Source organism: Vicugna pacos, chromosome 16 (genome assembly GCF_048564905.1).
Source record: "Vicugna pacos chromosome 16, VicPac4, whole genome shotgun sequence".
NCBI lineage: Eukaryota > Metazoa > Chordata > Mammalia > Artiodactyla > Camelidae > Vicugna > Vicugna pacos.
In genome coordinates this window covers 24,113,893-24,136,564 of record NC_133002.1, presented here as the reverse complement: position 1 = coordinate 24,136,564, position 22,672 = coordinate 24,113,893, and the positions used below count along the sequence as shown (strand labels likewise).

The window sequence follows — 22,672 nt, the reverse complement described above, 5'->3', positions numbered from 1 at the left end:
ATCTACATATATGGAAGACATCCCATTTCCATGGAATGATAGACAGTATTATTAAAAATATTAAGACTCCTCAAAATGATCTACATATACAGTGGAATCCCTATCAAAATTCCAGCTGACTTCTTTGCAAAAATTGAAAAACTGATCCCAAAATTAATATGGACGTGCAAGGGGCCCAGGATAGCCAAAACAACCTTGCAAAAGAAGAGTAAAGTTGGAGGACTCACTTTAAAAGGTACTAAAATGCTATAGTAATAAGTCAGTATGTTGCTGGCATAAGTTTGGATAAATAAATCTATGAGACACAATAAAAACCCACGGGGAAAAACTTACATTTACAGACAGTTTTCCACTAGGGGGCCAAAAACACCCCATTGAAAGAATAGTCTATTCAACAAATTGTGCAGGGACAGCTGGGTGTCTGCAGGCAAAAGAATCAATCTGGAATCTGAACACCCATATTTTATATAACAAATAAAAATTAAAACAAAGTAGATCACAGACAGAAATGTAAAAATTAAACCTATAAACTTTCTAAAAGAAGACACAGTATAAATCTTTGTGGTCCTAGGATAGGCTTTGGTTTCCTGGATACAATACCAAGAGCACAAGTGATAGAAGAAAAAAGCAGATAAACTGGACTTCATCAAAATTAAAACCCTTTTCTTACAAAGGACATCATCAAGAAAGTGAAATGACAGGGGAAATGGGTATCTCAAGTCAGAGAGTGCTTGCTTAGCAAGAAAAATAAAATAAATCATTACATCTAACTACCTCCCCTGTAAAGAAATTGTTTTAATGTTTAAAAAAATATAGTGAAAGACAATGTGCAGAATAGAAGAACAATTTTGCAAAACATGTATCTAATAAGAGAGTAGCATCCAGGATATATAACAAATTCTTACAACTGAACAATACAATAAAACAGACCCAATTTTTAAATTTACCACGAATTTAGATACATATACAAATGGCCAATAAGCATATGAAAAGATGCTCAACATCACTAGACAAATCAAAATCAAAATGAGATCTCATTTTACACCCACTAGGATGGTTATAACCAAATCACGGACAATAACAAATGTCGTTCAGGAGGCAGAGAAACCTCATATGCGGCCAGGGGAAAGGGACAATTGTGCAACTTCTTTGGAGAAGCCTGGTATTTCCTCAAAAGCTTAGAGTTATATGGCTCAGCAATTCCACTCCTATATGTAGAGTCATCCCTCAATACCCTTGGGGGGTTGGTTTCAGGAACCCCACACCCTGGATACCATAATCCAAGGATGTTCGAGTCCCTTTACAATCAGCCATCTGGATCCATGTAGTGGAAACTACAGATATGGAGGGCCAACTGTACAGCCAACAGAATGAAAACATATTCTCATAAAAATTTCACATCAATATTCATAGCAGTATCATTCAGAGTAGCCAAAAGTTACTAACAATATCCATCCATCAATGAACGGATAAACACATTTACCAAGAATAGGCCCACAAACTTTTGGTCATTGAAACTTTGACAAAGGAGGTGAGAAAATACAATGGAATAAAGACAGCCTCTTCAGCAAATGGTGCAGGGAAAACAGCACAGCTGCATGTAAATCAATGAAGTTAGACTACTCCCTCACAGCATACACAAAAATGAATTCAAAATGTGTTAAAGAATTAAACATATAGACAAGACACTATAAACCTCTTAGAAGCAACCATAGGCAAAACATGTGACATACATCTCAGCAATGTTTTCCTAGAGCAGTCTACTCAAGCAATAGAAAAACAACCAAAAATATACAAGAGGGATCTAATTAAACTTACAAACTTTTGCACAGCTAAGGAAACAGTAAGCAAAACAAAAAGACAACCAACCTATGGAATGGGAGAAAATATTTGCAATAAATGAAACTGCTAGGGGCTTAATTCCCAGAATATGTAAACAGCTTTTACACTTAATAAGAAAGGAAAACAAACAATTCAATTCAAAAAATGGCAGAAGTCCTAAAGAAACATTTCTCCAATGAAGACGCACAAATGGCCAGTAGGCACATGAAAAAATGTTCAATATCATTATCAGAGAAATGCAAATCAAAACTGCAATCAAATATCACCTCTCACCAGTCAGAATAGCCATCATTGAGAAGTTCACAGACAATAAATACTGGAGAGGCTGCGGAGAATTGGGAACCCTCCTACACTGTGGTGGGAATGCAGTTTGGTGGAGCCATTGTGGAAAAATGTATAGAGGTTCATCAAAAGACAAAACCTTGACCTCCCAGATGACCCAGCAATCCCACTCCTGGGCATATATCCAGAAGGAACCCTAATTAAAAAAGACACCTACACCCCAATGTTCACAGCAGCACTATTTACAATAGCAAGACATGGAAACAACCGAAATGTCCACTGACAGATGGCTGGATAAAGAGGTTGTAGCATATTTGTCCTATAGACTACTATTCAGCCATAAAATAATAATAAAATAATGCCATTTGCAGCAACATCAATGGACATGGAGAATGTCATTCTAAGTGAAGTAAGCCAGAAAGAGAAAGGAAAATACCACATGAGATTGCTGACATGTGGAATCTAAAAAAAAAAAAAGAAAGAAACAAAAAAATAAACTTATCTACAGAACAGAAACAGACACAGAGTCACAGAAAACAAACTGTTGTTACCAGAGGGGGGAGGGTGTGGGAAGGAATAAATTGGGAGTTCAAGATTTGCAGTTACTGAGTATGTAAAGAATAAACAGCAAGTTTATACTGTATAGCACAGGAGAATATATTTAATATCTTATAGTAACTTATGTTTAAAACAGTATGAAAATGAATGCAGGTATGTTCCTTTTTAACTGAAGTCTTTTGCTGTAGACAAGAAACTGACACAACATTATAAACTGACTAGACTTCAATGAAAATATTTTTAAATAGACTAAAACCAAAAAAAATGGAAAAGGATATTATCAAACAAAAAGAATAAAGTACTGATTCAGGCTACAATATGGATGAACCTTGAAATTTTATGCTAAAATAAGCCAGACACAGAAAGCCAAATAGTGCCCTATAAGGTGAACTGTATCTAAGCGTTTATTGTACTACTGTAAATTTTCCAGAGGTTTGAAATCTATCAATATCAAAATAAAATGTATTATGCATTAAAAACGCTTCCTCACAGGAGGGCTTTAATTATTAAATGCAGAAACGCATATAAAGCTCTTGGAAAAACAATTTGCACTTCCACACACCGTCACTGCTGTCACTGCCACTCAGAGGGTGGTGACAGCGCTGATGAGAGCTGCCTCCACTCGCTCCCCTGCAGAAAGGAGTGAAGGCCTGAGCTCTGACAGGCAGGGTGAGCGTGAACCTGAGTCATACACAGCCACGTTCCAGACTCTGCGTTACCCAACTTTCTTATACAAACTGCAACATGTAATGTAAACACGCTAGAGGGATGTATCTTACAACACAGGGAATACAGACAATGTTTTACAGTAACTATAAATGGAGCATCTATTGTACACCTGAAACTAATATCATATTTTAAATCAGCTATATTTTTATGAAAAATTAAAAAATATTTTTAAAATGCTATCACTTTAATATTCAATTCGGTTTTTAAGTTACTACTAAACAGCTCAGAATGTATAAAAGCATTTAATTGTGCTGTTTGCTTACATATTTATTTACATTCAGCCTCTTGCTAAAAGAGAATTTAAACAATTCTGTTAAACACAGCTTAACAACCATAACAACAAAAATGCAAAACGGAGAGTGAAGAGAAAATGGAGATTCAATACTTAAATGAAATCAGGGGGAGATAAACTCATAAAAATGGATTCCATGAAGTCAGGGCAAGTGTTAAAGGCCGACTACAAATTCAGCTGTAAGATTCTTGGCAGCTAAAGCAAAAAGAAAATGATGAAGGGGCGGGTGGTAGAGCATGTGCTTAGCGTGCACGGGGTCCTGGGTTCAAGCCCCAGGGCCTCCACTAACAGATAAATACATCTAATTACCTCCCCCCCAAAAGAACCCCAAAGAAAAGATAAAGAGAAATTTCTTTCCCAAAAAACCCTGATATTAAATTTGGGTTAAATACTTAAAAAAAGATAAAAAGAAAAATAAAAAATATAAGTGACACTGTGAAGGAAAACCCCAGCTGGGCTAACAAGCTAAGTCACAAATCTAAGTGTGATAAGTGTCGGTTTACTGATCTAAGTTTTGCTGAGCTACCTGGTAAACCTGAAGTTTAGTGTCAGTTTAATGGGCTAATAAGCTAACACGTAAATCCAAGGACAACAATTGTCAGTAACGGGATCTGTTCCAAATTGATAAGCTTCAGTGTACTGATTCCTTGCTTTTTGTTGTTTGAGCCTTATTGGCTAATAGCCCCATACTTGTAATTAACCCTATAAAACCTCATGTGCACATCTTGGAGGTGCTCAGAGCTTTGGAAATGAAGCCCCTCTGAGCGTGCCAGTGAAATAAATCTCAGTACTACAACCTTGTGAGTTATACTTGTTTCTTGGCTTGCCTGTTGTTTCTATAACAAAACAAGCGATAAAGCCCGTGAGATAAATCTGCGGAGGTTGCTGTCAGGTCCCCATGTCTCACGTAGGAAAATCTGAAACATTTTTCTTACCATTCAGGGTCATCATAAGCCCACCTCACACCTCCCACCTTTAAATGCAGGAGCACAGGTAGGGCCAGACCTTTGCTGTCTCTGTGTCATCACAGTGAGACAGGATGGAAGGGGGAAGAGCACAGCCATTCAAGGAAGGCCACAGCAATTAACATCAAAATGTTAAAGGATTCAAACCCCAATAGGCCTTGAGGCTCAGGATGAAGAGATTTAACTTCTAGCAGATCTTGAGCTTCAGTAAACATCCATTGTAATAGTAACTTGGTGAATAACATGCCCCAGGCAACATGGCAGTCCCAATGATAGCCACAAAAGGTCAAAGGGTGGGAAATGGCCAACTCCCTGGGAATCCTAGCCCCTTGCCCTAAGGCTGGTCCTTCTACTTATTAGCATATGAAACCACCAAGCCCAAGAAAACAAGCAACACAGCGCCACCTCGCGGTCACCACTCTCTCTCCCTCTTTGGGGAAGGCCCACAATGTGTGGAGTGTGTACCTACTTCTAATATGAGCATCAAACCCCCACACCTCGTGAAGTTTCTCTTGCCTATCAATGTATCTCTCTGAATAAATCTACCTTTACTCAACACTGGCTTGCTCTTGAATTCTTTACTGCATGAAGTTAAGGAACAAAATCTGGTGGGGCACATCCCACGGGCTCAATGAAAGCCTGGGACACAGCCCTTCTCATGCCCAACGTTTTTTATTCTTGTATCAACAGGACTGGGCTGTGAAGGGAGGTCTGAGGCCACAGCTAAGGGACAGAAGCAGCCTCCAGGCCTCCAATTGGTGGGCAGTCTCTCCCCCAGCATGGGTCTTGGGGTCTGCCCGGTTCTCTGTGTTTCTCTGTTGTGCTGACTCCCCAGACATACAGCGTACTCCTAGGCTTGTCCCCACAAAAGCCTTCTCTCCAAAATACAAGCACATCATGTCACAATCCTCTTGTTCAACAAGGAAATGTTCAGCCCACTTTTTTCCTCCCCAATAAAGTACCCAACTGTCCTCGCTCCCATCACACCACTATTTTCTTTGTGAAAACTCTGCACTCGCCACACCCCATCCTGAACACAGGTGCCTTACTGGCTGTGATTGAGATGTTTCTTTCTTACACAGCAAGCGTCCATTCACTTTCCCCTTGTTACCTTAAAAAAGCATTTCCTGAGTCACTCACCCCTCTGATTCTGAACTAACAAAGTGCTGAGTTTGCAGTCACTATATGCATACATCCCAGTTTTGGCTAGGTTTCCATCACAAGATCTTCATTAAGGAGCTGCATCAAGAAGTTTAAAGAGGCTATTCTTACATCTGAGTGGAGGAGCCTGCAAAATTTGAATGGCTTTGAAGAGAGAGTTAACCAGGGACAAAGAAGTTGCAGGTCCTAGTCAAAAGTGTCATGAGACAAAATGTTCTCCCAAGACTCAGTGTGGCTTATGAACACGGAGTCGGCGGGGAGGAGGTGACAGGCAGTGAGTAGGGTGAGTGATACAGGTTACGCTCCCCCAGCTGGGGAAGAAAAGGTTTTTTCCAGTTTTCCAAACAATTTCTTACTACCTTTTTCTATTATTGTCACATACTATTTCCAACGAATTAAGCATATCAATGTCAGTCATTTGGGCCACTTGGGAGAAGCTACACGATGCCATTCACAGGGCTGGGACATGACAGCCACACCAGTCTAGATTGAAAGAACAGTCGGGGTATTTGCAAGGTAATCACGGGCATGCAGCAAACTCCCCAGCTTCAATGACCTCATCTCAATGCTGGGGCCAATAAAACTACCAAGCAAAGTGCGTGATGATTATGGCCAACATCTGTTTATTAGTTAAGTGCCCGAGACAACTGTCGCTTAATGGGGAATGAGTAAGATCAACGAGGCCCTGTCTACCTGGCCACACGCCCCCTGCCTTCCTGCCTTGGTGCAGCAGCAGAACTTGTTTAGCTGAGATGAACACCCCCAGAGCAGCCCAGACGGGAAAGCTTCCAGCTCTGCACGGCGAGACATGTTCCTTTCCTTCTCAGAGCTGATCACAATTTGCTGTCGTCTGTTTTTATGTTTATCCCTTTTGTAACTGTCTCTCCTTCGGAGTTTTTGCTCAAGCATCACAGGGCCAGATGTGTCTTGCGGCCTGCCTGATATTCTGGGCAGGGAAACAGCCGACTCCATATCTGGCTCTGGTGCTGAACAGAGAGGGCAGAAGGCCCAGGGGCCCATGCTGAACCGAGGCCTCTGCACCCAAAATTATGGTCTGATTTTGGGCAAATTATACAGTCTTTTTACCATGAGATTCCTCATCTGTCCATGAAAATAACTGTCCATGGCACATAGAATTACAAGGATTATAGGAAATCAACAAATTCATAACCTAGCCAAGGGGCTGCAAGTGCATCCTCAACAGACAAATGCTGCCTTTACAGCTCTGACACATGCTAAGCGGGGCGGCCCCACACAGTGAACACTGCTAAGTGCCAGTGGGTTAAGTGCTTCATGTGTGCTATAATACTCTTTAGATCTTACAACAATCCCAGGGTGAAACGAATATTATGCCCATTTCACAGATTCACCAACAGGTTAAGAGATTTTGAATTCTATTCCAAGGCCCTATGGTGAAGAAATGGCAATTTAAACCGGAATCTGGGCCCAGGCCTTGGCTCCATCTCTCTCCAATCCACCTGACCACTTGCCTTTGAATTCCACCTCTCCAATACACAAATTTCAGCCGGCCAGCTCTTAAATGCAATTTGTGCAGTTTGTCAATGTTGGTTAATTACCATAAACTGTTCTCAGAAACCACTACAGTAAAGAAAGGTGGACGTAAGGAATTCTGCATTGCGTTCTCCTGCAATGTGCAGGATCCCTTTCCTACACCTCCAAATCCAAGTGTATGCTTCCTCCCTGTTTATGTTTGCACATGGCTTATTAAAGCAGAAGGTACCTGCAGTAATTCCATCTCAGTTGCTTTCCAAGGTTGCAGATTATCCATAATCAGTCTGTGAACGAAAATACTACAATGTGAATGAGAATACTGCAACCATGACAGTAAACAAAGAATACTGAAACCAAGTCATTAAAGGCTGCCGCCACCCCCCAGCTAGGACAGGCCTGCAGCTCAGCTGCTACAGCAACTCACAATGGTGTCATCTGAGCAGACTCAGAATAAGAAAGGACAGGCTACTGGCCCGAGATAGCTAGGTGCTTGTCTAAAAAATGAATTCAGTGAGTCCAAATATTTGCTTCCTCTCACACATACAAAAGTACTAAATTCTTGAACTTGAGATACCTGGCTTTCTTTAGATAACAAGCAATCTTTTATTGTTCCAACAACCTGGTCTTTGTTGTAAAGCTCCTATATATCCTAGCTCTGCCTCAACCTCTTGGGAGCAGTCCCTCAGAGAGTTCTGACAGGCTGTCATCCTGGCTCGAGTCCTCCCGCCAAATGAAACATAACTCTTAACTTTTAGGCTGCACATGTATTTCAGTCAACAGTTTTGGACACCATGAAGCACCACAGCAGATTTCTCTCCACCTGAACTCTCCAAGTAACCGGAGCCTTGGTACCAGCAGTGGCCCTTTGTGCCCATCCACCTCCTCGGGGAGTCCAGATGAATTTGGGTGAGTCTCTCTAGGTTCTCGGATCTCACATATTGGTTGATGATCCTAAGTTTTATCTGGCGGTGTATCCAGGTACGTGGCCCTCCAGTTGAAAGAAACTGAGGTGAATTACCCACCCAGTGGAGACATATTGAGTGGGGCCTGGTTGAAAGATAACAGGAAATATCCACCTTGAGGATATGTCCAAAGTGGGGCTGGTGGAAACATATGAGGAAAATACTCACCCAGTGGAGACATCCTGAGTGAGTCCAAGTTGAAAGACACTGGGTTCAGGACTGAGTGGTTAGGTAAGAGTCTGGTCTAATATTTTCCTCAATTTGGTTACCTCCATTGAATTTTTCAGGATAAAAGTAAAGCTCTTATGAGGAAACTTTCAACTCCAAAATTCGGACCATCCTCCTGGCTGGTAACAGCTTTCTCGGGTGACAGAGAATCTTCCAGGAGTGGTAGACACAAAGACTTCATGACACAGAGTTGTCCCTGTGGGAAATCTTACTAGCAAATTTATTCTGAGAACCCGACCTTACAATGGGGAATAGAACTTTCAAAAAAAAAAAAAATACAAAACAGAAAAGAAAAGAAAAAGAAATGACAGATTGCCAGTCTCCAACTATTACCCCAGCCAGGTTTATGTACATACAAAATTTACAACATTAATTGGGAATAAGAAAAAAAAAAAACTCACTCTGAAAATAACTAACCAGGCCTGATAAAAACATTTTTTGGAATTCTGAACTTATAAAAACAAAATCCCCTTTAGGGGTAACTTGGATTTCTCTTCCTGTGTCCTTGAAATGTAAATGTTTTATCTTTCTCTGGGTGTTTTAATTGTGTGTATGTATGTATATGTATGTTTAGTTTATTTTTTAAAGGAAACCTTGGACTCCACCATACAAAAGTTTCAAGTATTGTGTACATATGGTGGCCACGCAAATAAATTGGGATTCTAAGCAATTCTTTGATTGTACCAATTTTCAGATATTTTGCCATCTTAAACTTTGCTGCATCAGCCTGGACCACAAAGGCTTTTAGCTTTTGGAGAGTAAACCTTTGAATTTTATTTAGGCAACACCCCGACTCTCATGTGGAAGTGCCTCTTCATCTTATTGGTTTAAAATCACTATATATATATTATATTTGTATATAAATTGACGGCCATATGATGGATTTTTTAATTTGGAAAAACTTTTTCATTGGTGAAAGTTTAAAGAGATCTCATTATAAACAGTTGTTTTATGGTTTCTATTAAAATCAAGTTTAAATGTAGAAAAATATATCTAATGGTTAACCTAAGAACTTAGTTAAAAAAATAAAACTGGTTTGAAAAGCTACGTTTGTGTTTTCCTTTCTGATAAATGTTTCTAGATATGCTAATAAAAACTTAGAATAATTAAAGTTAATTAGGTTGAATAACTGGAAAAATGATTGTAAAAATGTCGAAAAAAAAATAAGTGGCTTATCCCAAAAGGATAAATATTTTTATATGGTTATTTTGAATCAAATAAATAAAATGGACATTTTTGGATTTACATACAGGGTTTTGATACTACACAACGTAAAGTTAAAAAAAAAAGGGCCAAAGAGTTCACCTACTCCCCCCCAAGATTAAAGTTCAAACAAGCCCATTTTACTTACCACAGTTTGAAATATATGTATATATAGACTGAAATACTTGATCAATAATTGGGATAACAGACCAATTAATGAAATTAAAAACTGAGAAGTGCCTAAGCTCTTTGGCTGAATCTTGGGCATCCTAGAGACTTCTATAAAATTATATACAATGCACACACACACAAAAAAAGGTTTCTGGCACTCCTTCTAGAAATAAGAATTATTGATTAAACTTAATAAATATAAAAATTAAAGGTATAAGATTTAATAAAATTGAGATAAAAGTTTGTGAAATTGGTATATTTAAATGGTCTTTATACAAAACTTTTGCTTGTGTTGTGGGATACATATGTTTAAGAGGAAAAACACTTCCCCTTCTTGGTATTATAAGGCTAGGCACATATCTGTCCCTCTGAAAATATTAATTGAACAAATTAAAATAAACCAATATAGTTACATAAGCCGTCCAATATAATGTAAAACTAAAAACTAATTTGAGTGGCTAATAAAAAAATACAGGTTTACCCTGGGTTTAACTTATAACACAAGGAAAAGAGATCTTACTAAATGCCTTATGCAAGTTTTGGAAGACATATTTAAGTAAGCCTTAAAGTTTTAAAACATGGAATTCTTTGTTTACAGCTCTTCTCACTGATACAAAAATGCCATTTAAGGAGATAAAATATGGCCTGGGTGAGAGAGCAGTTCTCTGGGGACCTGGAAGACAGTGTCTTTGTCTTGCACATCAGAAATATAAATACAACAAACAGTGACCTAGGACTGAGTCTAATTAGCTCAACGAAATAAACCTTAAGGCCAAGAAATTTTTGGCATATTAGAACTCAGAACTCTGAAGGGTCCTTCAGACATTGTGAAGAAATTTTAACTGTCTGTTTCATAAATAGTAAGCCTTAATGATTTGAGCAAGCAAATTCAGCTTACTCCAACTATTATTATACCTATCTTATAAGTAAGTTTTAAAGTGAAGCTATGAGATCTCTAGCTTTTTTCTGATTATAAGCCTGTGTACACATTATAGAAGTGAGATATTTCTACTGCTAAAGAAAAAAAATTCAAAGTCATAGAGCTCTGCTTAATTGACGTAAAAATATAAGAGCTTAAACATTAAGTATTTTTAAAATAACAACTGAACAAATTGACTTTCAGCGTCATGTGAAATGGAAAATATTCAATATTAAGATAATATTTGATATTGTTTAGTTTAAGTATGTTCTAATTAATATAGACATCTTTAAAGTCATCAATATTATGTATAATACCTTTACTGTACCTAGATTTAATGAAAGTCAAATAAGATCCTGTTATATCTGTTGCAGATTTGTCAAAAAAAAATAAAATTAATGTGCTGCGGTAAAATTTTAAGTAAATTAAATGCAAATGAGATGAAAGCTTTGGGTAAATATTTAAAATATATTTTTAAAATGTATGTTTAAGATAATCTCTAAGTGTTTGGTATCTTTAAATTCTAGTGTTGTGCTAAATTAAGTTAAATGACAAGATTTTATTAAATAGCTATGCCATTTTCAGATAAAATAACATTGAAATACGAATTACTTAACATTTAACTTCCTCTTACAGTGAAACTAAAGGTATATAGAAATATTAATAAATGGTTGGTGCCACACTGAAATAGTCTCTATTAGTAAGGGAATGATCTCAGTATCCTAGGAAAGTAATATAAATGCGTAAAGGAAGATATAAGAATGGAATTATATTTTGTTAATGAAAAATAGTGACTTTCTCCTGAACATGGTTACTTCTGAATAGAAGAAAAATAAGGGACACACTAATATAAGTATAGAAAGCTGTGGAAGGCTTGTGGAAAAGGAACCCTGAGGGAAGAGTTTTGTACATGGTCAGAATTGGCTAAGTTTAGAAACTAATTGGGCAACGTAAATGAATCTTAGAAGTAAGCTGGTACAAGATTAGAATTGTTTTTCTCTCTGTTAAGAGGAAAAAATTTTCTTAAAATGTTAATCCTCCTTCAGTAACAGATTGTAAAACTTCTTATACCACTTAGCTGATCTGTTCTGCCTTTACCTTTGACGTATTTTCTTGTTAATGAATTAGTACTACTTTACAGTGATCTATATGTTTATTTGATCAAGTGTTCTGAAATCTTTCAAAAAGCTCCCCAAATATAAAATTCTAATTAATTAAATAAAAATTAATTTAATTAATTAAAATTCTTTTAATCTCCAGTTAAGTTTGGGATGCTACAGAAGGCCCCTGAAACATCCCAAAGAGAGATTTTTAACTATAAAGTTTCATTTGGCATTTTAAATAACATGGAATTGTCAAATGAATCATAAAACTTCTAAGGTTATATTGAATGAGACAATATTATTAATATAGATATTGTAGAAATTATATGGACTCCCTAAAATTCTGGTATATCTGAAATGTTACCAGTGATAATTATGGGTATAGTGAACAGATTTCTTTATTGATTATAGTGTAACGGTGTTTAACCATGCTTTTAAATCTTTTGTCATTTATAGACAGTTAATTGTTTTCTTCTGATGGTTTTGCAAAATGCTTTCTCTTCAAGGAGATTTACTGATTCCTAATAAATTTCACACTATAGCACTGAACTAAACTGGGTAAGACATTTTAAAGTTCTAATGAAAACTCTCATTAAAAGAATTAGTTACATGGGACTGATTAACCTGCTGAATATGGTTATAATTTTTGATATTGTTTGAAATACTACTGCCTTTTAACCTGTTTCCCAGACGTAAAGAATCTCTTCTCCTTAAGCTAGTTATGGTTCACAGCAATTTGATAAATTATACCTATGTAATCACACTTGGAACACTTATCTTTTCTCTCTATCTGATCCCTCAAGAGACTAAAAACACTTAGGTCCCCAGTGGCTCTATCAAACAAATTAGGGAGATCATCTCCTAACAGATATAGGAGTATAAAGATATTTTAAGGATTTTAAAGAGAAAAGAATTTACCTAAATCTGTAAGGCAGAAACCCATGAAAAGCCTTGACGTGTCTTTCTTGGCCTTAGCAAACCTTAACATTCTACCCTGAGACTCCGTATTAAAACTTCCAACACAGCCAATTTAAAAAAGCCTATATGATCAAATAATCAGACTTAACTTGTAAAAAATTAATCTTGATTTGGCTATATTTGAGAAAACTGAGGGTAACTTAAGAGAGAAAATAAATTATATTTTAGTGGATATTAAATTCTAGTTTTGTTAATTGAGGTCCATATTTACTAAGACACTTCCCAGATCATTCCTTGCTGTTATGTCACATTACTGTACGGTTTAATTGAATTATGAAAAGGATACTCTAGGTTTGTTTCTGAAGCTCAGAAATCTATCCTTGGGTAAAGTTCCAATGCCCCATGACCTGCAGCCAGGGGATTATACATACTGCAACAGGCATGACTTAAAGAACTGTCTCCAACCTGAATGGAAGGACCCTTTTTCAGGTACTCTTTACCAGACCATACACACCAAAGCTGAAGGAAACGGAGTCTCGGATTCATTTCCTATCTGAAACATCCCCTGCAGTGCACTGGCCTATCGAGTGCTGCTCACCTTAAAACAATGCCCAAATGGAGAAAAAGCTACCAGACCAGGATGAGAAGAAGACGACATCTGAGCTAGACAGCTGACCCAAGACACCGGACCAGGACTGTATACCAATTACTTTGATAATTTCTCCAACCTTTGATTATGATCTACTCCACTTGTTAAGTTTATGATAAATTACCTATGTCTAGTACTTCTGTGTTACCTTGGTGGGTTTCCCTACTCCAAGGCTCTAATTAGATAGCCCTCAGAAACATTATTCTAAAAAGAATTTATAGTTCTGTTTAGGCCACTGTTGATCTTACAAGGTGGGAGATTTCAACTGGCCAATTAATACCTGCTCTGACCCTGACCATAAATATGAACTTTCTCATAGGATCAAACTCAGAAACACAAGCAAAATTTTAACCCAAAAATACAACTTCTCGACTATTAAATTCTTACTCGTGACTTTATTAACGTTACTAGCTGTATTACTTATATCCTGTCTATTTTATAAAATTGTTGTCTGTTACATTTCCCAATGTGTAACTAGGCCCACAAGATTGATGATGGCTAAACATCTTGAAGAAACAGATAAAATTTATAACCCTGAATAAAATAAATATAATAGTGTGATTCTAGGTATGGGAATGAGCAAAGATGGGTAAACACTTTCTGTATCATAATAGAGTAGTAAGACAGGTGATCCAGAGAACTTTTAGTATCAACAGGGCCTGACAAAAAAAAAACTTACACCTTGAATGGCAACTTAGAAGATTCTTCACCTGAACTAGGAATGAGCCATCCTAGCACCGTGGGACAAAATTGGTCATGAAATTTCTCTCAAAATATTGGTCAAATTTAGGACCAAGTGGGAGCACTGTGAATGAAAATACTACAATGTGCATGAAAATACTGCAACCATGACAGTAAACAAAGAATGCTGAATCCGAGTCATCAGCGGCTGTTGCCAACCCCCAACGAGTACATGCCTACAGCCCGGCCTCTCAGCCACTCACAGTGGTGCCCTCTGAGCAGACTCAGAGTAAGAAAGGACAGGATACTGGCCCTAGATAGCCAGGGGCTTGCCAAAGGAATGAATTCAATGACTCAAATGTTTGCTTCTCACCATACATAGAAAAGCAGTAAATACTTGAACTTGAGATATCTGGTTTTCTTTAGATAACAAGCAATATTTTATTGTTCCAATTACCTGCTCTTTGTTGTAAGCTTCTATATATCCTAGCTCCTCCCCTACCTCTTGGGAGCAGTCCCTCAGAGTGATCTGAGAGGCTGTCATCCCGGCTCGAGTCCTCCAGCCAAATAAATCAAAGCCCTTAACATATAGGCTGAACGTTTATTTCAATGACGTTCCAGAATAAACACAACTCATCAATTCTGTAATGGAACACACTGAATCAGGAACCAAAGCGTGTTTTAGTCCGGAAAATCTCCGGGTTCCTATTTCTTCCTGTCATTATACAATCCCTCTAGAACTCATTAATTTGCTGTCTGCTCCTCTGGCAACAAAACTCATAGAAGACTCAACTCAGCAGAGCGCCCTGCTGGGGAGAACACCCCGCAGAAGCACTGCAGGCTGCCTGCCCTCCTGCACGCTCTGCTGACCCTTGGTGTCCTCCGTGGAGACCAGGCCAACAGAGCTGTTCCTAACAGCTACAAATTCGCACACGTTAAATAAATCATTTTATTTTATATGATATTTTACGTATATACACATCTCTGAAAACAGCTTTGCAGAAGCTCAAATCTTCAACATCAATCCCCAAAGGCAAATCCGGTCCCCAAGGGGAAACAAGACTTAAGACGATGCTAAGGCCTCCAAAGTCCTCTCAAGGACCGTCAACCAAACTGCCTGCAAGTCTGCAGCTGCAGGCTGTTACATGTCTGCTTTAAAGCAACCCCTTCCTGCCCTCGGGTATTACAGTGTCCCTCTATGCCCTCCCGTCTCAGGGTAAAAGCAGCCGTGGCAGAACCTTGCAGGGAAGCACTGACAGGAGTCGACAAAGAGGATCAGAGCTAAGCTAATACTTCTGATGACACGACCTTGTCACTGTGTCACTTTACAGATGAAGATATATATAGAGAGAGGTGGGGTGATATTGCTCAAAGTCACACAGCTAATAAGTGGCAAAGTCTTTAACTCTGCTCTTCCCTTCGGCGTGACGCCCCAGCTGGGACGCCCACAGGGTTGTCTCATGCCTGCCTGAACAATCCTCTCCTGTCACTCATAACCCACCACAGGGTCTGACCCTAGCCTGCCTTTTCAGCATCTATTTCCTCCAGTCTCTCAGGAACAAGGCCGTTTGGGCCACTGTATGACTTCCGGCTCCCGGAAACATCAGTGCTCATGCTGGTCTTGCCTGTGCATCCGGCCCGCTGCTCAGAGGCTCTTCCTCCCCTGCAGGAGTACGTTTCCACTCTCCGCAGGGACACCTCCTCAGGGGAGCCCTCTTCTCGCTCTCAGCACGGCAGGGCCACATCCCGAGCTGCCCCATTAGGACAGTGTGCGCCCAGGTCTGTTAATCAGACCAGCAGCATCAGAGCTAGGGATTATGCCCGGGCTACCCTGCAAAACTACTGCCCGCCACACAGCCCCCAGCCAGCAGGTCACATGGAAGTCACAGCAAGTGCCCCACCCAATCCAGAAGCCCCTTCATTTGCCAGCATCGCTGATGACTGGTTTCCAAACTTTGGTCAGTTTCGCACAAAACAGCACCTTCAACTGTGAAGCAGAGGGTTTCGCTTCTGCTCCCCATCCTTACTGGTAATGTCAAGGAAAACAAAGAGGCCTTTTCTCAACACTTTTATAATGACAACCTCCCACCCACAATACTCATATGCTCAAGAGATTTGGATCCACGTGATTTTCTTTCCCTTATGATAAGCGGCTCTAAACACTGCGGGATTCCTTCTATTTAGAGGGTATTTGTACTCAGTTTATCGGCTTTAATCTGTTTTTGTCTCTCTTCAATATCCCTAGCAGTTGCCACCTCTTACTCCCTTCAGCAGCCTCCCTCCCAACATCTACTCTAGGAAATCAGCTGTGATGAGGGGCCCTGGGGCAGTCACAGACGATGCAACTAAGGCAAAGAGAGGGTCCATAATTTGCCCGAGAAGATCAGCTTCAACCCCTAACAATGTGTGTCACGTCCCTGTGTTTAACTCTTATGCTAAGCAAGATAACTTTTTGTAGATTATGGTTATAAACAGATGAGGTATAAAAATACATACAAGGACACACATCTACTCTAAGATGCTCACTAACTCCACTATTTTGTTTCTATTTATTTCTATTAAAAAATATTAAGAACCTCTGCAGTCAGTATAGCAAAATGTTACTGGGCTTTAAATCCAGAATACAGAGGTGTTAAATGTGTCATTACTCATACTTATTTGTATGTTCACAATACAAAATTATTTGAAAGTCCCTCTCACCTCCCCCTACTCACTACTGGCTCTCACCTGAGCTCCCAGACCACACATCTAACAACCTTTCACTTTACCCACAGCTGAACTCATCAGTTTTCCCCCAGAACTCCCTCTGCAGCTTTCCCTCCTCAGAGCACAGAAGGACCATCATTTACCTCATTAATCCACCCAGAAACCTGGGCCTTACTCCATCCTGCATTCACAGCCAGCCTTCATCCTTTCCTTTTTACCATCTAAACATGCCTTCAATATGTTCGCTTTTAAACACTGACCGTCCCACCGCTCAAGTGGAAGCCACCAACACTGCCCACCTGGACTCACGAGTCTCCTAAGTGAACCCACAGCCGCTCTCCCCTACTTGAGACAAATGGGACTGTGCCACTCCCGCGCTTTTTGGACTCTTTTAAGACCCACTCTTCTTAGAAGAAACTCCAAGTTCTTCACCAGGTGAAAGTCTTTGCCATGAAATTGTCACCTCAGGGAGGGCAGGACCCGCCCTCTCCCCTCGGCCCCGCCCTCTGGCAGAGCATCAGCTTGGGAGGACCTGCTGAGCTACACCAGCCTGTATTCTAAACCTGGTCTAAGTTCTTAGCAATCTGCTTCACTTATCCATACAATTCCAAGGTAAATTAGAAAGATTTTAGATGTTGAGCTAGACTATTGATTTGGGGATTTTGCACTAGCAACCTGCAAGGACATGTTCTAAAGATTCTGTCTTCTTAAAACCACACCCAGGTTAAAGGAGTATTTGTGGAATGTCTTCGGAGGAAAAGGGACTGTACTTTTACAGACTTTATGTTTTATAACATGAACAACCCGGACAGGGTCACAAATGGAACCGCCTCACAAGTGACAGAAGACAGGTGAGAGGCACAAAGCAACAGGTTGCAAAGATGGTAAGAGCAAGCATGATTCTCCAACCCCCCCAAAAATTTTTGAAACAACCAAAAATTCTGAATTTTAAAAGTAAAAGAGTATCATATAGAGAAATGAAATAAATAATGCTCTTCATCAGGGTTTCAAGATCTCACTCCAGAGTTTTTAGCAGGCCATACTGAATCCTAGCACAGAAAAATCAAATGGACTTGTAGTGAGAAAGTTCCAGGAAAACTGCAGTAATTCCTCCACTTGTGTAAGGACATACACTCACCTGCTGAAGGTGAATGTAAACCGCATTCTGGATAAATTCGAAAGCTTCCAGGCTCCACTTCTGGATGCCAAGGACATGGACAGCTTGGAAGCATGCTTCTAACTCAGTCACCGGCATTTTTACACTGCAGGGGAAACGGAGGCACCCAGTCAAGAGCAGAGATGTTCCTGTCGTGTCTCACAGGCCGTGCCTCGGGGATTCAGTGCCCTGCAGCAGCCCGGCCCCAGGCAAGGACCAGCAGCGTTTTCCACCCAAGCAGGAGGGGCACTGTGCTTGAGAAAGCCCATCTCCAATGGGGGCAAGAGGGGCTGGTGGGGTTGAGTGAACCTATAAATGCCCACAGAAATATGCCTGCATTCATTCAAGTGATGCAAACAACTGTAGCAGGCTATTTAACAAAATTTCAATTGTCAGTGGAAATTTTGCCATTCCTTTCCGCTTGTCCCCTGCACTCTGAGACAGGCTTAGGCTCTCTTACACCTGCAGCTCTGTGCAATAGTTGTGAAGTCATTTTACTTTACAGATACCACGGTTCTGCCCAGGGTGATATCCAGCCCAGAGAGGTGGCCCAGGTCAATTTAAAGCTATGTGGCTTGCGTGCGGGGTCAATTACAGGAGCTGGTTCCGGAGCCAGGCCCCTCCCCACCTCTGCTCCCCTCTCTCCCGAGGCCCCGCTGCCAAGCACTCAGGCTCCGTGATCTTATGTCCTACTCTTCTACTCTACTCCAAACCCTTTTCCTTTTCTTTTTTTTCCCTAATTATTCCCAGCTGGAGTGATTTTTCAATCTCAATATCTGAAAAAATTCCTGCAGCCGAAAAAGAGGTCTCCAGAGGTCAATGCCCATATGCTGGTTCCTGAAGAGAGCCCCTGGTTACGGGGACCCTCACCAACACTCATGGGGCATCAGAGATGTTGCAGGGTCGGCCACCCCCTACAAGAGTTTGCTGTCACCCCAATGCCTGCACAGCATCCCTGCTCACAAAATATAGTTGGTACACTTATCGGTTATTAAGAAGCAAAAATACAAAATTGCTCATATTTCTTACTAATATTATCTATGAAGCTGGAAACGGAATTGTAATAAAATGTGACAGTTTTTACCCTATGTTAAATCTGTTCCTTTGAGTTTAAACCTGTGCCCTGTTTCCTAGGCTCAGACTTGGTAGCTCTGCACCATTTGAAAAAGAAAGTTGCCTTTAGCCTGAAATCTGCAGGAAAGCCTATTCTCCTGGCCCTGATCTTTAAAAATGTTAGCTCATCTGCACTTCTGTAGAGATGGCAAGTTGCATAATAGAGAATAGCCTTTGTTTTTTTGGAGGTTTTACAGGGGTACCATGATTTGATCCACATGGACAGCTGCAAGAACAGCGGATTCAAAGGACAAACAATTCATAAAGCAAGAAGTATGCAACAACCAACCACAACCCCCCCCTTTTTAGTATAAAAGGAGACTGAATTCTTACTTGAGGAAGATAGTTCTCCAGGACATCAGTCTGCCGTCTTCTGGGTCTGCCAGCATTGCAAGTGAAGTCACTATTCCTTGCTCCAACACCTCATCTCCCGGTTTATTGGCCTGTCATGCGGCGAGCAGAACGAGTTTGGACTCGGTAACAAAATGACTGCATTGGAGGTAGTATGTCTCCAATGTTTCCTCGTTTCCAATATGTAACATGCACATCATTTATGATCTAGTGCAAATAATTCATCAAAGACAACCACAAAAAGAAACTATACTCACCTAGCTATCAACACTGAAGCCACAACCTGTCAATTTTATATGATGTTGAACAACACAATGGAAAAACCTAACATAGGGAGTTGATTCCACGGAAATAAAATTATTTCTACTCCTTCAATACTTTTTCTTTTCTTTTCTATTTTATTTTGTTTTGCTAATTGAAAGGAAAATAAAAGTCAAGTCATTTTATTTCACGTATTTTTGTTATAGCTACATTCTTTAAATACTACAAAGAGATTTAAACTGCAAAAAAAATTGTCCATATATTAGTATAAAGATATATACACAATCAATGGGGATTAGGAAAGGAATGGACATTTACTAAAAATCCACTGCAATCTTGTCTTTTACAAGCATATCCTGGAATATAAGCTGTATGATCCAGGGGGCCCCACCCCCATTCTCACTGTTGACTCCCTTAGCAATCAACTACTAAGGCACCAGCATAGAACCATGTGATCAGTATTTTAGGAATAAATTAGGGAATTAGCACATTCAATTCTAAAACAAAAACCCTAAAATAAATACTGAACTTATTTACAGATAAAGAAAATTGGAACCAAAAAAGTAGTTATTTCCCCAAGGTCACAAAGCTAATAACTGGTAAAGACAAGATTTGAACTCATCTGCCTGATTCTAAAAACTAAGGTGGAAATCCCATTCGACTGGGGAGGGTCCAGCAGCAGAGCCTATCACCCTATCTTTGTTCAGATCTAGCCTTAGACAGCCTGAGACAGCACCCCATTCCTATGGAACTCGAGGGCAAATGATAACAATAAGGATTTTATATCCAGTAGTTTGTTAGGTCTCATTTATATAAAGTGTCAGCAGGTCAGCAGAAAAACTCTGGAAAATATGAGTGTGTCCAGAGCTTTCTGCTGATTAGTAACTCAGTCTCTCAGGACATAGTGAACTTCCCATGAGAGGCCTCATGGACATAAACTAAAGGCAGCTGAGCAATGAAAACTAACAAGAACCTGGAACTCAAGCAAGAAGGTTCCCTGCCATCCCCCACCCAGTTGCCTCTTCACCCGCGTGGACACGATGGCAGGAGACCCAGATTCTTGTCCAAGTTACATCATCATGGATTCTCATCCATAATAATGTATGACTCTATGCCGCCTTATGTCCATTAAAACTCAAATATGATAACACCAATATCTCAGCAGAATATCTATGTCTCCACTTCCTGTCTTCTAATAGGAGAATATTTTTATGGACAAAAAGCAGAAATCCAATTTAAAAAACCATGCACGAAGCCAGGTGAAATTCTGCTTAAGAGACTGCTCTCACGCTGAGTAAATGAAAACTCAGAAAAAGTGGCCCTTCTCCCTCAGCAAATGGGAGGTAGCCTGATGTGTGTGTGTGTGTGTGTGCACGTGTGTGTGTGTGTAAATCAAATACAATGAATTCTGGGATGTGTACAGTTTTTTTAAGTCACTGTCATTTCATGGGAATGAGCCAACATTTAAATAATTTGAATCTAGTGTTCTGAGAGAGTCTCGGGCTCTTGGTGGAGGAGGTGAAAGGGGAGAGTGAAGGAGGAAAGAGGTACATGAAGCAAAGAAGTAAGAATACTGCCAGGGAAAGGCAAGACGTTAGTTTTGTTCTTCCTTGCACCACATACAAATTAGGGACTCGCTTTCTGCTGATGACTTATCGAGCACTGAGTTGCAGGAGAAGAGGGGACAGCTCATTGCTCACTGAGCTTGTGACTGTACGTGGCATCTTATAGACACAAATCATTTACCCTGATCAAACACTCTAGCAGCAGGCTGTAATTCTTCTGTTTTGAGAGACAACAAAGCAGGAGTTCAAACAGGATGCATAACTTGACAAAAGTCAGAGGTCCAGTAAACTAAAGAGGATTAATTCAAACTCAGATCTGAATGCAGAGTCTGATCTTCCCACCCCCAGGGCTGGAAAATCCTTAACACAGGCTCCCCAGCTCCCCTGCATTGTTCCTGGCACCAAGCATTTGCCATGGCAATGGTCACCATTTCTCACAGACACAGCGCTCTGTGCAGCAAATGACCTTGATCAGACCTTGATCATCTACCTGCCACGCCCACCAGGCTTCACCATACAGGCAGGAAAGCTGGCTTTCAAGTGCATACAAAGCCATTCCTTGTCTAACCTGGGCTCTTCTGTGGTTTCTCCAGCCTAATGGCAGCCATGAAACTGCTCACAGTTTGTACATGAGCCACACTACCTTTCTCCATCTGTCTCCCCACCTATACTACTTAGCTATGAACATTTTGAGAATCTTCGACACAAATTTTTAAAAACAAAAAAGAAAGGATTCTGGAACAACTACTTAATACTTACAATTTTAAATGACATATTACAAAGTGAGTATTTACAAACCGAATCTTCCTTTCTAAATTTCAGTTTTAAGCGTTTAAAAATATAATAGCAAAAAATTTTCACTTACAAAATTGACAAAAACATAAACAATAATCTGGAATAAGTTAAAAAATAATGCCCATGTTCTAAATGGAGAAACTTCAGGGCTGTACTGAGGGGTAAAGTAAGAGGTGAGAATGTAGAGACATCAACAAATTGCATGGAGGAAAGCAGTTTTGTAAAGATGTAAGTTCTCATCAGAATAATTCAAAACTTACTGAAAACTCCCATGACAACTCCAATCTGATTTTTTTTTTAACTTGAACAAAATATTTTGGAATCCTTCAGGAATAATAAAATCATAATACTAGACAAGAAAATTTGGGATGGAAGAAAAGAATGAAAAAAAATTCAGACTGCCAATTATTAAATAAATTTTTACAATATGTAAGTTATGGTGCTGGAGTAAGAAAGGCAGATTGACAGAAGGGAACCATGAGCTCAAAAAGAGACTCTAGTGTACATAAGTATTTTGTAAAGGTGGGATTTCAAATCAAAGAGAAAAGTA

At 39.7% G+C, this 22,672-nt stretch overlaps 1 protein-coding gene across 1 annotated transcript in view; it reads right to left on the bottom strand.

Moving 5' to 3' along the window:
- LOC140686237 (trafficking protein particle complex subunit 9-like) overlaps positions 1 to 18,122 on the bottom strand; it is a 193,914-nt gene extending 175,792 nt beyond the window's left edge. The window contains exon 1 of the mRNA XM_072939956.1: positions 18,020 to 18,122. The gene's annotated coding sequence lies outside the window, so the exon portion shown is untranslated. The remainder of the gene's footprint in view (positions 1 to 18,019) is intronic.
- Between the last annotated feature and the right edge of the window lie 4,550 nt (positions 18,123 to 22,672).